The following is a 14693-nucleotide window of genomic DNA, read 5'->3' as shown; positions in this document are numbered from 1 at the left end:
GTGTAAAAATTACGAAAAAAAAGCTACAATTCATCAATAATATATCCCTACAATGTCACGCATCACTTTTTTTGGGGGGGGGGATTCGATGGAAATGTGGCCTGATGAAATTCCCTGACATTGTGACCTACTTGCTGCGAGTCTTTACACGAAAGATCAAATGAAGGCCGACAAAAGGCTCAAAGCTTACCAGTTTTTTGTGGCTGGTTGGGTAAAATGCGTCTTTGTAGGTAAAGCAGCAGAAAATGTGAAGCTTTGAATTGGAAAGGTTGGTATTTGAGGGATTGCCTTGTTTACTTCCACTGGTCATCGACAACGAGTCACTAAGCTTATGTTTGTTATTATTTCTACCCACAGGGGCTTCAAAGTTTGGGAGAATAGCAGGGTACAAATAATTTACAGCAGGGTGCAAAATGGTAAAATGTCTGCCAGCGGCAGACATAATGCATGCAAAGCGTGCAGGGATGGATGGATTATATTTTATATATATGAGAGAGATATGCAAGTACGAATTTTTCATGGGGCGGGATGGTTTGGAACAGGCCATCTAAAATTGGGATAACATTGAGGCGGGGCGTCTAGCTTAAGCTTGATTAGCGTTGTTACGCACGCCAGTGTTTCCCACAAATTTTGGAGACTATGGGGGAGGCGCGGGGGTTGTTTAAAATAGAGTGATATGTTAAATATTAAGTTATTACTGAAAAACTATTGATTAAAAAAACACTGAGAAATGATCCTATAAACAACTACCAATATAAAAGATTACCAGGACTACAAAAATGCAGAAAAATAGGCTTTACTTATCCAAATGCATAGAACCTCACAGCACAACATGAAGTTACCTTAAAATATAATATAAATGCCTCAGCTTTCATGTAAGAAAAAAACTATTAATACTAGTACTGTGTGCAGGCAGTCTCTCCTGAAGACTAAATTACACAATAATTATAAACTAATAAAATAAATGGCTCAGGCTTCATAGAAGAAAAAAACAATTTGAACAGAATCTCACAGTATGATGCTGAAGCTGCCTAAACAATGGAAAATAAAATATCATTTTGGCAAAAACGTTGGCATCCATTAATTTCTTGTATTAAGTAAAAAAAAAATATATATGTTGCCAGATACTGCTGACGTTTTACAGCCCAAAATATATTCAAAACCCGCCAAAATGCACTTAAAACCGCCCAGATTGGGCGGGAAACCTCCCAATCTGGCAACACAGGCGGCAGTAATGGCTGCACTTGTGTCAAGGATGTAAAACACAGTTGACGCGGCAATGGACATACATGACATAGTGGATGTAATTTACGTTCACAACTTTTTTTTTTTTTTGCTGTCAAATATTTAATATTAAATTTTGTGACTCGACTGACAATAGCCGGCGGCATAACGAGCCATAGCCGGCGGCATAACGAGCCATAGCTGGCGATTTGCCGCCGGTGACCGGCTACTTTTGAGACCGCTGTACCCAGGTTAACCACTCGCAGCGACTAAACAAGATTCCTTTGAAACCTTGGCTCACTGTTAAAAATGATGGAAGCGTATTAACAGCCCGCTGCAGCTGTATGGCTGGCTGGGGTCGAACCTGCTCGCATGGAGATGCGTTCCTGTTTGTAGGTGAAGCAGGAATTCGAATGATTAAAGCGAAAACGTCTGTACCTTGTAAATGGCTTATGCCTACCCAAAAAAAAAACCCCCGCAACTAATTTTTTTTTTTTTTTTGGAATTCCTACCTTCATGAAAATGAAGTCAGCGGACCACAGGGTTTTTGATCTCTCCGTTCAACACAGAGTCCTGCCGAATGTTTGGGAACCATTTTTCCCCTTCTACATTTAGAAATCTCTAGTTCCCCCCCATATATTTATATGCCTTCTAGTGCATCCTCAGCTCACTAACCATTTCCCTCTATGAAATTTCCCTCCAGATGTATGTGCTTGGCTTTCTCAGTTACCCTCTGTAGTACACTGCCCGGCTCTGTAACATAACTACATACGCTACGGTGTGGTCACATGGTCCGGCTCAGCCAATCCGAGAACGAGAACCGATCAACAGATATAGTGTCGCTTCCGTTCATGCTCGACCTGAATCGAAGACAATTTCGTGGTGGAATAATTGGATTTGCAGCAAATTATGGGCAGCGGAGATGACATAATCACTTGAACATAAGGCAAGTTTTTGGTTTTTTTTTTTTTTGGGGATCAAGTAGCTGACGCAGACCGTCTGTAGGTGGAGAAAAACGCCGGTCGCCAGTGCTTGTGGACATCTCTGCCCCTGATGAATTACTTTTGGTAAGTTTAAAAAAAAAACAAAAAAACAAAAAAAACACGTCTGTTTCGTTCAGAATGATTTGCACATCTAAAAACGCAGCAAAACCTCATTCATCATAACTAACTTGTAGGACTTTGTTCAGACAAGCTGCCTGCTTTCATGGTGGTGTAGTTACCGTTGCTACAGGGGTCACATGATGGTGTAAAGCCTCTATTAAGATGGTGAAGGTTTCTCAAAGGAAATGTAACATTATTGGGAGGAGCATCCAGTGTCCGTGATAAGGCCGGGTTTTTAGTTTTGTGTTGCTCAAACCTATCGCTTCCTAAAACACCGAATCTAAGTGTGATTTAAAAAAACAAAAAAACAAAACAAAAAAAACCAGTAGTATGTTATTTCCCAGCTGGGAGGTCCGTATGGTGAAATACCGTGACCGAAGTCTTGAAAGTACTGAGCGAGGCCCTCTGGGCCGAGGTCAGTATTCAAGGTCGAGGTCACGGTATTTCACCATACGGACCGACCTTAAGCTGGTAAATATATTTATTTTTTTCTTTACCAAATTCTAACAGAAAACGAGAGCGCCCGAAAGGGAAAACCGAGCCGAGCCGCCATTTTGAATCCTCATTCACGGCTGTAATGCAAATTGCTTCCTCCTCGGTATACAAGTGCACTTCCATGGCAGGAAGAAAAAACTACATTTTGCCGCCTATGTAGTCCCCTATTTATACAAAATTGAGTCATTCAGGATTCAGCCATGTTTTTGCTCGGCGTTAGCAAGTTAGAGGTTTTTAGCTTTCTCCTGAAATGTTTCTTACATTTCTTCTTCCTCAGGGTAGTAAAACTCGCTTTCACTGTGAACACTTATCGCTATCCATGCTGTAAAATTAATGCTATTTTCCTGAGAAATGCTGGCAAAAATTTATAAGATTTTTGACAATTTTATTAAAAAAAATTTAAAAATTAAAAAAAAAAATGTTGACAAAAAAAGCTACGTTTGTTGTGAATGAGCGAGTCGCCAGAGGGCCGTAACTGGGGTCCGTACCGTAGGATACGGACCCGCTCGCCAGCCAATCAGAGCGCAGGATTTGATAGAAACAGCACTGCAAAAAAAAAATAAATAAATTAACCTTTTAGTTTTAGCAGAATTTGTAGCACAGTTAGTATGAGATAAGAGAGTGTTAGCCAACATCCTGTCTGGCTCTTAGGAGTGTCCAGGACATGGGAGTGAGTACTCTGCAAGTTTCACTGAACCCACAGCATATGGGACACGGCTTACAAGAGCCAAGAGCAAAACGTCTCGAAGCGCTCCACACAGAGAGGAATGTGGAGCGACGTGTCGAGGCTCCGATGTGGACGGATCCGTTCCAAACCGCCCACTCAGTCTGCACACGAAAGCTCTTCGCTTTTAGCCTCAGGCTGTCCAAAACACAGTTTCCAGCTCAACATTTCTCACACACAGCGATTGTTTGCCTCTGACTAACTGCATTCTTCATGACTCACCTTGTGATGAGATGGGTGGGCGGACCACATGACCATATATTCCACACCCAGAAAAGTGCCAGTGAAAAACAAGAGAAAAGAGGAAGTCAGCGTTTCAAAAGCACGATGACTGAAGAGGGAAGGAAAAAAAAAATTCCACCTCCCAAATCAGAGCGCACACACCCCTAACTGGAAGTTCAAGTACGAGCAAAGGAAGGCATCCTGAAGCGAAGAGTTAATCACAGAGGCAGGACGGACAGGACGATAAAACCGAAAGGCTTCAGCGAGAGATCGGAGTGATCTTTTAGGATTATTACTCCTCACGCAATCAAACATGCAGTGTAATAACAACATGTCCCATGACACTCAAGATCCTCCAATGACAGACCTGTGATAAAAGATCAAAGAAAATCACTGGCTAAAAAACAACACAGATGGTCCATTACGCAAAGCCGCCTGGATGCGGCAAAAATATTTTTCTTTCTGCCCTTTAGTACGCGTGGTAGCTTTATGACTCACTCTACATCGGGTCAGACACGCAAACTGGAAACATCACGCTAAATAAAATCCACAAGTCAGAATTTTAAGTCAGTTCTTCGTCGGCGCACCAGTTAGTCAAAAAAAAAAAAAAAAAAAGGACTTACAATCTACGGAGGTTTTTTAGTCAAAAATGTCATAGCATTGCACGTTCAACTGAGGACCAAAGGATTCTTTTACAACATAAAAATATCGAGGAGTTGAATGAAAAATTCATTTTTGGGTCTTTTTCCATGTTTAACCTGCTTTACAGTCGGCCTCTCCGATTTACTTTACACTTCACTCTTGTATATTTTGGTATAAACAAACAGACTTAAAGGGTATAGTCAGCAGGCTTTCGTCTAAACCGGGGAACAGGGGTGCTGCGCCCTCTTACTCTCAGCGTGCGCCCTCTTACCGAAATGCCGATTGAACCCCAAGTCACACTTAGGCTATGCACTTATATGCTACTGCACAACATGCAATCTTTCTCAAAACGATCTTTTCTCCGTGAAAACATCCCAGCAACACCACATGACAATGTGTCTGATCATCAAATACGTTATAATTACTCCAAAAATATTCCAATCGTAGTAGATACACCGCCAGACGGTGCAAAAACGATCCGAATTGGCGTTTTCCAGACTGAGGCGCCATGTTGTTTAGTTGTTTACTTGTCGCGGCTGCTCTCGCGAGATTTGACATGGGTTACATACAAGGTCAGCTGACTTGTAGAGCGAGATTTCTTGAGACTGAATGACCTTTCACCCACCGGCGCGGGAGCTTTTGACAGAAGTAGTTCGCGAGTTGTTTTTGTTGACACTTGGGCATTTAAAGACGTCATCCCGCGGCACGAAGCGGAAGAAAGCCAAAGACTGTCTGGGGCAGAAGAAGATTACTTCTTTCTTTGTCAATGTTGACAGATAGCCTCTCAGATAGCCTCAGAATATCCCACTGTAGCCTCAATTTTTCAAAGGCACCATCCCCCCCCTTCGCCATGGTGAGCGCCCTCATACTAAACTTTTCTAGAAAAAACCCTGGTCAGTGATGTTTCCTGTAAATAAGCTGAATCTTGTGGTTTTGTGGTACAGCGGTCTAGTGGTTAGTACTGTCGCCTCACAGCAAGAAGGCTCTGGGTTTGAGCCCGGCAGCCAACAGGGGCCGTTTTGCGTGGAGTTTGCACGGGTTTCCTCCGGTTCCCCCGTGGGGCGACCTCAGGCTGAAATGCCCTTGAGCGAGGCACCTAACCCCTAACTGCTCCATGGGTGCTGTTAGCATGGCTGCCCACTGCTCTGGGTATGCATGCGTGCGAGCTCACTGCTCACGTGCGTGTTCACTGCTTCAAATGGGTGAAATACCGAGAGGAATTTCACAAGTGTACGTGTGACGAATAAAGTTGTTCTTAAATCTCAAAACACCACACCTTTCTGACTTGACATCGCTCAGGATTTTCCTCTGAACAGATCTCTTACTGAAGATGCTCCGAGTCATTAAAATCACTGACTGCACCGTTCAAACAAAAGGGTTTTTTTTTTATCTTTGATAATGCTTTAACAGCAGCGCTTAATCCTTTTAAAAGGATTTTTGCCTGCGAGGGTTTTTAAAGATGAACATCATGAACGAAAAGGAAATATACGAGTGTGGAAGCTGTCGAGTCTCTTAAAGGGGAACTGAATGCAAATTTATTACCGAAATTCTATTTCTCATTTTGTTAAATATCGGAACGCATTTTTGATCGCATTTTTATAGCAAGTTATGAGTGTCTGAAATATGCTCTGTAATATACATCAGTCCGTATGTCAAAGCGATGGCCATAAACGAGATTCGTTGAGACCTGTGCGAGACATCGTAGGACGGAAGTAAAACGTACAGCGGAAATCAAAGTGACCGACATCTGCCAACTTTGTCAAAAGACAAGCGCGTCCTCTTTCGAACGCTGATGTAATCAAGCTGGAAGTTTTCCCTGTGTCCGAAATCGCTCCCTACTCACTATACAGGGCACTATATGGTTGGGAGGCCATTTTGTCGTGCTGTCCGAAACCTTAGTGAGGATTACGAGGGAAATGCGCTCAGTATAATATGTATTTATCACAAAAATGCACACGTATTTATTTTGAAAACCCACCAGCCGCCTGATCTGGCACGTTTTAATTGTGTGACAGTAACGACGTAAATACCAGCGCAACGGACTCGTCCTTATCCTGTCGTCTTTCCAACTCTTCTCAGTTGGTTCAAAGTCGTATGGAATAATCTCCATGTCACGTACACGAGGGAGGCGGATGTATGCGCAGAAGTTTAATAAAGTGCAGAATATATATACACAGGCAAACAATCCAAAACGGCAGGAGAGATCAAAAACGAGAATACAGGCAAAAGGGTCGGTCGAGGCACAAACAGTACATCAAAGACTAAGCGAGGACAAGAACGAGAAACAGGCACAAGGATTGTGAAACAGGAAATCAAGACAATGGGTAGAAAGGCTCGGTAATGCGCATCATAATACTTCACGATGCAAATGCATCAGCGCAGTCCTTAAATATGCAAACACATAGCTCAGGTGCGCCTTGTTCACGGCACGCGTGCTGGAGTCCACTCGGCGCGCCTTCAGGTGGACGCGCCACAGCGCGCAGGACGGACACTCCATCACTGATGTAGCTGGCAAATCTTGAAATTAATCTAAATTGGAACGATACGGCGATCTGACCGCTGTGTAAACAGTTTTCAAAATGGCAGCGTTGACACTTCACGTTTGAAGCCTCGCACAAGTCTCGTGAAGATCGTGTGGATAAGCGACGCCTGCCGTGGACCAAACGAACTAGGGAAGGTGAAAACTAAAAAAAAATAAAAATCATCTTGACCGACCACCGAGCCTCATTAGCCAGTTAAAGTCAGTTAACCTATGAGTTTAAAATTCTAGAATTGGAATTATTAGAATCTATTCTAAATCTAACCGCGAGCATCCGCACATTTAGTCCCAGTCGCTGCCCTCCACTCACATTACCTTTTCTACAGCGCCAAACATTTAGTCAAACGCGGCACTGATGTCGAGGGGTTTGTATTGGAGCGGAGGACAAATGGCTCCAGCTTAGAGACAGTTTCAGTTGGCCATGATGGCGTTGAAAATAAAGGCCCTGTCCACACGGCAACGGATTCAGGTGAATCTGATAAAATTGTTTATCGTTTCAGCCTGGCGTCCACACGGCACCGGCGTTTTGGGTGCCCCAAAACAAAATCTTTTGAGAACGGGTTCCAGAGTGGAAAGATCTGGCAACGTTGCCATTGCGAAGTCGTCTGGATGAGTAGAACGGATTTGTTTACGATGATGTCACAACCACATGACGGTCAGTGCTTCACGCCGGGTAGAAGTGTAACGAACTCGATGCGAGTTGTCAACAAATCCTATAACTTGGTTCATGAAACGCGCTTACAAAATATTTTCACTGTGAATATTTATTGTGTAATGATGCAGAGAGAGAGAGAGAGAGAGAGAGAGAGAGAGAGAGAGAGAGAGAGACTGCCCTTACGGCAGAGTCAATCCCGCCAGCAAAAATAGGGAAAAAAAAGGAGCGATCTCACCTCTTCAGATGTTGGTTTAAGTCCTACAATACATTCCTCAAAAAGAGCGTAGAAGAACAAATTAATCCATCAACGTGTAGCATTCAATTTATTCCGGACCATTAAAGACGCCGCCTTCCGCGTAGAATCATACGTCATCCTCGCCGCCATATTGGATGGGTCAAAGTGGAGAATAAAGATGCCTCATTCATGTGCTGCGTTTAACTGTACCAACAGGTTTACCGTCCAAACGAGATCACATGGGATTACCTTTCACAGGTGAGACTGGAAAAATACTTTTCATTGTATTTGGTCATTATAACGTAACTTTACGAACAGATTTTCCTGACTTTGTGGCTAATATGAAGTCTCGCGCATAGTTTATGCGCATGCGTCCTTACTTCTTCTATTGTCCTGGTGTCTCCGATGGGACCGTCTTACAGCGCCCCTAGAGGTGTGGCATGTGTATTGCATCGTTTTCAGCAAGTGTTGCGTTGCCATATGTACCTGATATTTTACTGATCCGTTGCCCATGTGGACGCGATATTTTTTTTAATAACATCTCGTTGCCGTGTGGATGTAGCCAAAGTCAAGTGCTAGAAGAAGTACATAACATTCAGTGATGGGAATAACGGCGTTAAAATAAAGGCTGTTATAACGCCGGGTAATCTAATTAATTAGCTACAATCGTTATAACGCCGTTACCAATATCAACACGCCATTACTGCATGGTATTGAAGTTGCTCTGAAGCATACTGCTACGGACTAGGCACTTTTCTTCGAAGTGAGCCACGGAGACCTCATACTGCAATTGTTTTCCAGCGACTGATATTACGGTTACATGGCTGCTAATTGTGCACAGCCATTGGGAATGGGATAGCTGGAGCTGAGCTGATTAGCTGCTAAGCTAATATAGCAACTGTCTGATGCTAAGTAACATCAATGAGTAACCAGGTTTTAGTTCAGATCTTGTGTATTATTATTACGTTGACATTAATATTCACCAGACTAATCAACCATCGACTTCATTCATGCGCCGTGTTCTTGTTTCTTTGATAGTCAAGAATTTCCTTGATGTTGCGTACCTGGTTAACATCGTAGTAAAATGTAATCCAACACTGAGACTTTTCTTTCGCCGAGTGGCAGCTGTCTTTAACTGGGGCGGGAGGGCGGGACATGACTGAATGGGTGTTTCTGATTTGTCAGCTGTCGTCCTTACACCGCATGGCATGGCCCAAGCATTTACAACACAGAATTCCAGGTTTTCCGCTCCAAAATCGGCAGCTTCAAAACTTTTTTTTTTTTTTTAACCGACAACCAAAAAAAAAAAATTAACCGGTTGACGTTGATTCGGTCAACCATCGGTCATCGGTTAACATCCCTAAAACAAACTACATTCAACATGGCTAAAAACCGAAAAGGCTGATAAGTGTAATATAATATGCTGATATGAGTTATGATAGAAGGTTCACGAAACCGAAAACGTAATTGAACAACACGCTAATTAAGAAATAAAGCAAGTTTAAAAATGACTTCAGTTCCCCTTTAAGTGGTCCAAGATGAGCACCAGCTCACCTACAGAGAACATTCAAAAGCCACAGCACAAGAGAGATGAATGACGGTGACAGGACAGGCTTGCTGCCATAGTGATTAAGATTTGACTATGTTCTTGTTCTAGACATTTACAAGCTTGTAAATGCTAATGACCTGATGATAATCATATAATTGTCCGTCTCATTCTCTTTCTGATGGCGTGTACATAAACAGTTTGATACGCCGGGACTGGAACAGCAACTTCTCTGTGAAAGGAGTAAAATTACACGACATGAGTTAGGGGGTGTGTGATGAGACAAAAAGGATCATATTTATACTATACATATTTATACTATACACTGAAACACACACTATACTGCAGCATTTCTACTGCGTTTGGTTGGTTATTTATAACAAATAATATATTTAACACTGAAGAGAAGAAACCATTTGAAAGAAGTCTGTAAAAATTAAATACGAAGTTTGAACACATCGACTGCTTCCAGTCAGTTTTTAATAAATTTTTGGGTTTATATATATAAAAAAAAAAATTAAAAAATTATGAAAGATATCATGATTAGATCAGAAAAGCATATTGCAACAATATCACAATACTGATATGATGCGTCATATCGTCCAGCCCGAGAACACTTTCCACTCGTAGATCCATGAACTCATTTTTATCAAAGAAAAAAAAAAAATCGCTGCGTTTTCATTGCGAATAAAAAGCTCTACATCTTTGAAGAAAGACTGGGCACCTTAAAAACAATTTGACATTTTACAGTGAAGAGATTTCCCTTGAGAATTCCTGGTTTTGTTACAACTATAAAGCTTGATGGTGAGCACGATCATCATTTACAAACGTTTCAATCGAAGACAACAGGACGCGTGTCTTCTAGCGGAAGCAAACTTGCTTCAAGTCCTACTTCAGCAGCACTGACTTTAGGCCATCCTTAAAAAAAAAAATCCGTTTCCTGTCCACCGGGTGGGCAAAAAAAATTTTCAGTCGGGAGGGAGGGATTTTTTTTTTTTTTATATATATATGGATGGATAAGAAATCGCAATGCTGTGTTTGCTTTTTCTTTCAGTACTTTATTACAAAAGCAGACACATTTAATAAAATATGACGGTTAAATCAACTGAAACTTGTACAAAAACTAAGTTAGCATTTTAAATGCTGACTGCAACATTTGCAAAACTTTTACAAAGGTACTTAAAATGTCCGACACACTGACTTTTTGTAGTTCTAAATCGACCGTTAGGCCGAGTTCGGATGAAATTACACTATTAAAATGATCACTGAATGATTTGTTTTTCTGAATCTTTACTATTTTGTTCTTCGCTAGAATACCATTTTGCGATTTCACACTTAAGCAAATGTTTGAAAACTCCGGATCTCCTTCCTTCATGGTGGCTGCCATTTTTTTGTGCCGCACGGCGCATGCGCAGAGCGGATTCGACAGGGCTTTCCACAAGCGCCGGCTGCGGCCACACAATTAAGTCCAGCCGGCTACTTTAATGACTTATTTTTGTAGCCCACAGGCTCTAAATATTAAATTTTCGATTTTAATAAAATTAAATGTTTATCTAACAGACTGACAATAATGTCAAACTGAACCGTACTCATTTAAGTTGTGATTCGCGCTGTTTGTACCGATAATAACCACAAATTCCCCACTGACTTCGCTGATCAAGGGAGAGTAACTCATCCGCGGCCCCGACATGCGGTGTGTGTGCGTGCGCACTCGGCGGAGGCAGTAGTGTGTCGGAGGGAACAGAAGCAGAGATGACGCTTATTTTGTCTCCGGTAAACCAGTCTTCTCTCGTTCAATTACGTGCTGGCATCAAAAGACACCGTTGGTTATAAATGAAGCCAAACTGAGTCGTTGGAGTGTATTTTCATACACAAATGGAGAAATGTTCGCTGAGTGTTTAAAGGGGTACCAAATATAATATATACAGTTGCTGATGTGACAAAGTAACGTATTCTTAAGTATTCTATCAAATTTATATACTAGAAAACAATGAAATATCTTGGTAATTGTAAATATAATAGTCGGTACGCTAAACGGCACAAGAGTCGCCATTTTTAAAAGACCGTGACGTCAGCGCTACCCACTGCGCTAGGAGAGAAGCGTGTAATCATGGCGTCGGGCGCATCAAGTGAAAGCGACAGCTCTGTCGAATCATACGAAGAGATCCCGCAAAAGACGCGTCTGGAGGATCGTTATGCTTTCCATCGGTCCTGTTATTACACCCGAAAGCAACACGCTGTGGCATTGTGTAGCCGATCACTTACAGTTCATCCTACTTTCCGATTCACACGTGCTATTCCCAACCTCAATGAGCCAACACAACTGGGCGCGTACATACGTCATGAGTGTTACACAGAGAAAATGAACGTGCATTCTGATTGGATAAAATTAATATCATGGCGGGCTGTTCAAACTGCGGAAATAGTTTGCTCGAGCTACTTTCAAAACACTAACTTTCCAACCTTAGAACAAAAAACTTTTGTAAGTCTTGAATAAGGTTCGTTAATGTGTGTTTTATTGTTATATTTACTCTATATATTGCCCTCTGTTCCCCTTTAATTGTGTCGCCCCACTGCAGACCGTTGTCGTTGTCAATTCATAGCATGCTCAGCTGCGTGAATGTGTCATGCACCGAAAAAAAGAGATTTACAAGCCAGGAACGCCTCATGATGCAATACGCAAGAAAAGAAAGAAGATTTACTGCCATTTTACTTTGTATTTGAGTAAAGTGAATAAATAAATGGTCGGTGGAAAATACATTTAATCCTGGGAACTGCATGCACAGGAGTTTATTTTGTGTTTACTCCCCCCCCCGCTGGCTACTTATCTGTCATGGCTGGCTAGTATGAGCCTTAGTGGAAAGCCCTGGGAATGCGGAAATGTCAAGTTCGATTTCAGATTTACGAACCCGAAAAAATGTCGAAAAACCGGCGTTAAAAAAAAAAATTCAACCACACAAACGGCACTCACCCGGCCGGTGGACCGGAAACAGAACATTTTTTAATAATGGCCTTACATCTCAAAAAAGTTAAAAAAGGTGCAATCATTAGCCCCTTTTACACAGATCTTGTAATACTGTCATTAAGAAAACCTCGATATCTGATTTCCATCGAACCAACCAAAGCCGCGTCAGTGTGTTTTCAGATGCTTTCATGCCAACGTTCCGGAACCAGAGGCATGATGTGTAACAGGGCGCCTGCATCTAGCGTGACGCACATCACCACAGAAATACAAATATCCTGAGCAGAGCTGCGATGCTTTCAAAACAATGAGTGTTGAGGTGCTTTTGCTAGCCGTGCACATTTACAGTGGTGCTTGAGAGTTTGTGAATCCTTTAGAATATTTCTGCATAAATATGACCAAAAACAGCAGATTTTCACACAAGTAGATAACAGGGCTGTGAAAAATCCGCGGATCCGCTGAATTCCGCAAATTTGGACGCCAAAAATATCATTTTAGTAAATCATCTAATTTTGCAATAAAAATTTGGGAGGATGGGGGGAGGTTTCTTTTGCGACAATGACAGACCGGTTTACGGCATTTGTGCCATGTTTACAAACCACGGCGCGAATCTTGTGTTCTTTTCGTTTTACCATCGTGCTATTTAAACACGCTTTCGATATCAACGGTTTTGAAAAGGAGAATTTCGCGGTATGTCCGTGTCACGGAGGGACATCGTCCAGAGGGAGGACGGTGAGACCGACGATGTCAAAAACACTGACAAGGAAAACGGCATCAAAAATCCATGGAATTGGCGATGGCTGGAGTTTAAAGTCGGTAGTGAATATCTCCATGAGCACATATGGAAGATAAAAGAACCGGGGAAAGCTTACTGCATCTTGTGCCATCAGGATGTGAAGTACGGTTCTGGTGGAAGAACGTGTTTGGTTGACCATGTGAAAGGAAAAAAACATGCAGAACTGGTGAAATTGAAGCTGTCGAACTATAGATTACCAGGTAGACCATCTTGTTCACATTTATATATATTCAATTTATGATAAAAAGAAATTGTTGAATAGCTTACATATTACTTATCGGTTATATCCCCAAAGATGTGGCTTAAAGAAACGGGGTCAGACGCAGTGGTTCCTGCGCCAAAGACTTTCACACCGCTATGTGATCGAGTTCATAATCTAGAGGCCATGACATTAGGGTTTGTTGCTGAGAATTCTCTCTCCCTCTCTATTGTGCCACGGCTTCTTGAGCTAATGAAGGTTGCAGCAGTTGATAAGGCGGCATTGAATTCGGTGTCCATGGACAGAACGTCTGCATCCTATAAACTGAGATTTGGCGTAGCGAAGACCATGGATGATGAGCTCACAAATGACCTGAAGCAGTCCCACTTCTCTCTAAATATTGACGAGGCTACCTCACAGAACAATAAAATACCCTGTCCACACTAGGGATTTTGTACCAGTACCGCAACACCTGTCCACACTAGCAACTATACCGGTACTGTAGCGGTATAACTGTATCGGTACGAAACCCACAAATGTATGGGTTTCGTACCAGTACAGTAGCGCTTTGCTGTAGTGTGGACAGATGAAGCGGCTCTGTATCGATACAAATATAATGCGCATGCGCAAAGTCACACGCCTCAATCGATGTCTTCGCTGAATAAAATAGTGAAGAACGGAGATTCGTTTGTTTCTTTCTCAACTTCCTCGCGCGTTTTATACGATTTGACTGAATAAATAACCACCAGAAATACAGACTGTACACTGACAACAAAAAGCACACACACGTCGTTTCATCCGTGCGGAAGCCGAGAGAGGCCCTTCATATAATCCTTTTTTTTTAATTCACCTTGTTATCCCGAGATAACGACATAATTCAGGATCTCGAGAAACAACACAAATAATTCGAGATCTCGAGAAAACAAAACTGTTATTTCGAGATCTTGAGAAAACAAAATAATTCATGATCTCGAGTAAACAGCTGAGAAATGGTTCATTCCGGTGCGCCAAGAGACTTGTGATATGCTGACTTTGGGGCTGTTTCTCATTCTGTATAGACGCAACTTTGGTCATTAGAATGTCTGGAATAATCGATCACCTAATAAGGCAATATTTTGATCAGGGGTTGACACAGGGAGAGATTGCATTAAGTCTTTTAATAAGGGATAATTTCAAAATTAGTCCGCGGCACCTCCGCAGAAGACTGGCCCGGCTTCGTCTCTACCGACGGAGATACAGTGATCCAGCTGAGATCATGAAATAATTGTTTTGTTTTCTCGAGATCTCGAAATAACGGATGCCATATATTCTCGGAAGGAAGTTACTCGGTAACCACGGAAACATTTCGCGC

The 14693-nt window shown here is 42.1% G+C and overlaps 1 protein-coding gene across 6 annotated transcripts in view; it reads right to left on the bottom strand.

The window, feature by feature from the left end:
* Window positions 1-14693, bottom strand: part of brd4 (bromodomain containing 4) — a 168787-nt gene that overhangs the window by 98099 nt on the left and 55995 nt on the right. Inside the window, exon 1 of one of the 6 annotated variants that reach the window (XM_060942565.1) lies at window positions 3769-3792. The exons of the other annotated variants lie outside the window; for them this stretch is intronic. The gene's annotated coding sequence lies outside the window, so the exon portion shown is untranslated. Of the gene's footprint in view, window positions 1-3768; window positions 3793-14693 lie in introns of those variants that run through there. 6 annotated transcript variants of the gene reach the window in all.

Source organism: Neoarius graeffei, chromosome 16 (genome assembly GCF_027579695.1).
Source record: "Neoarius graeffei isolate fNeoGra1 chromosome 16, fNeoGra1.pri, whole genome shotgun sequence".
Lineage (NCBI taxonomy): Eukaryota > Metazoa > Chordata > Actinopteri > Siluriformes > Ariidae > Neoarius > Neoarius graeffei.
The sequence above is the reverse complement of the archived record's forward strand: the minus strand, read 5'-3'. Positions and strand labels throughout refer to the sequence as shown.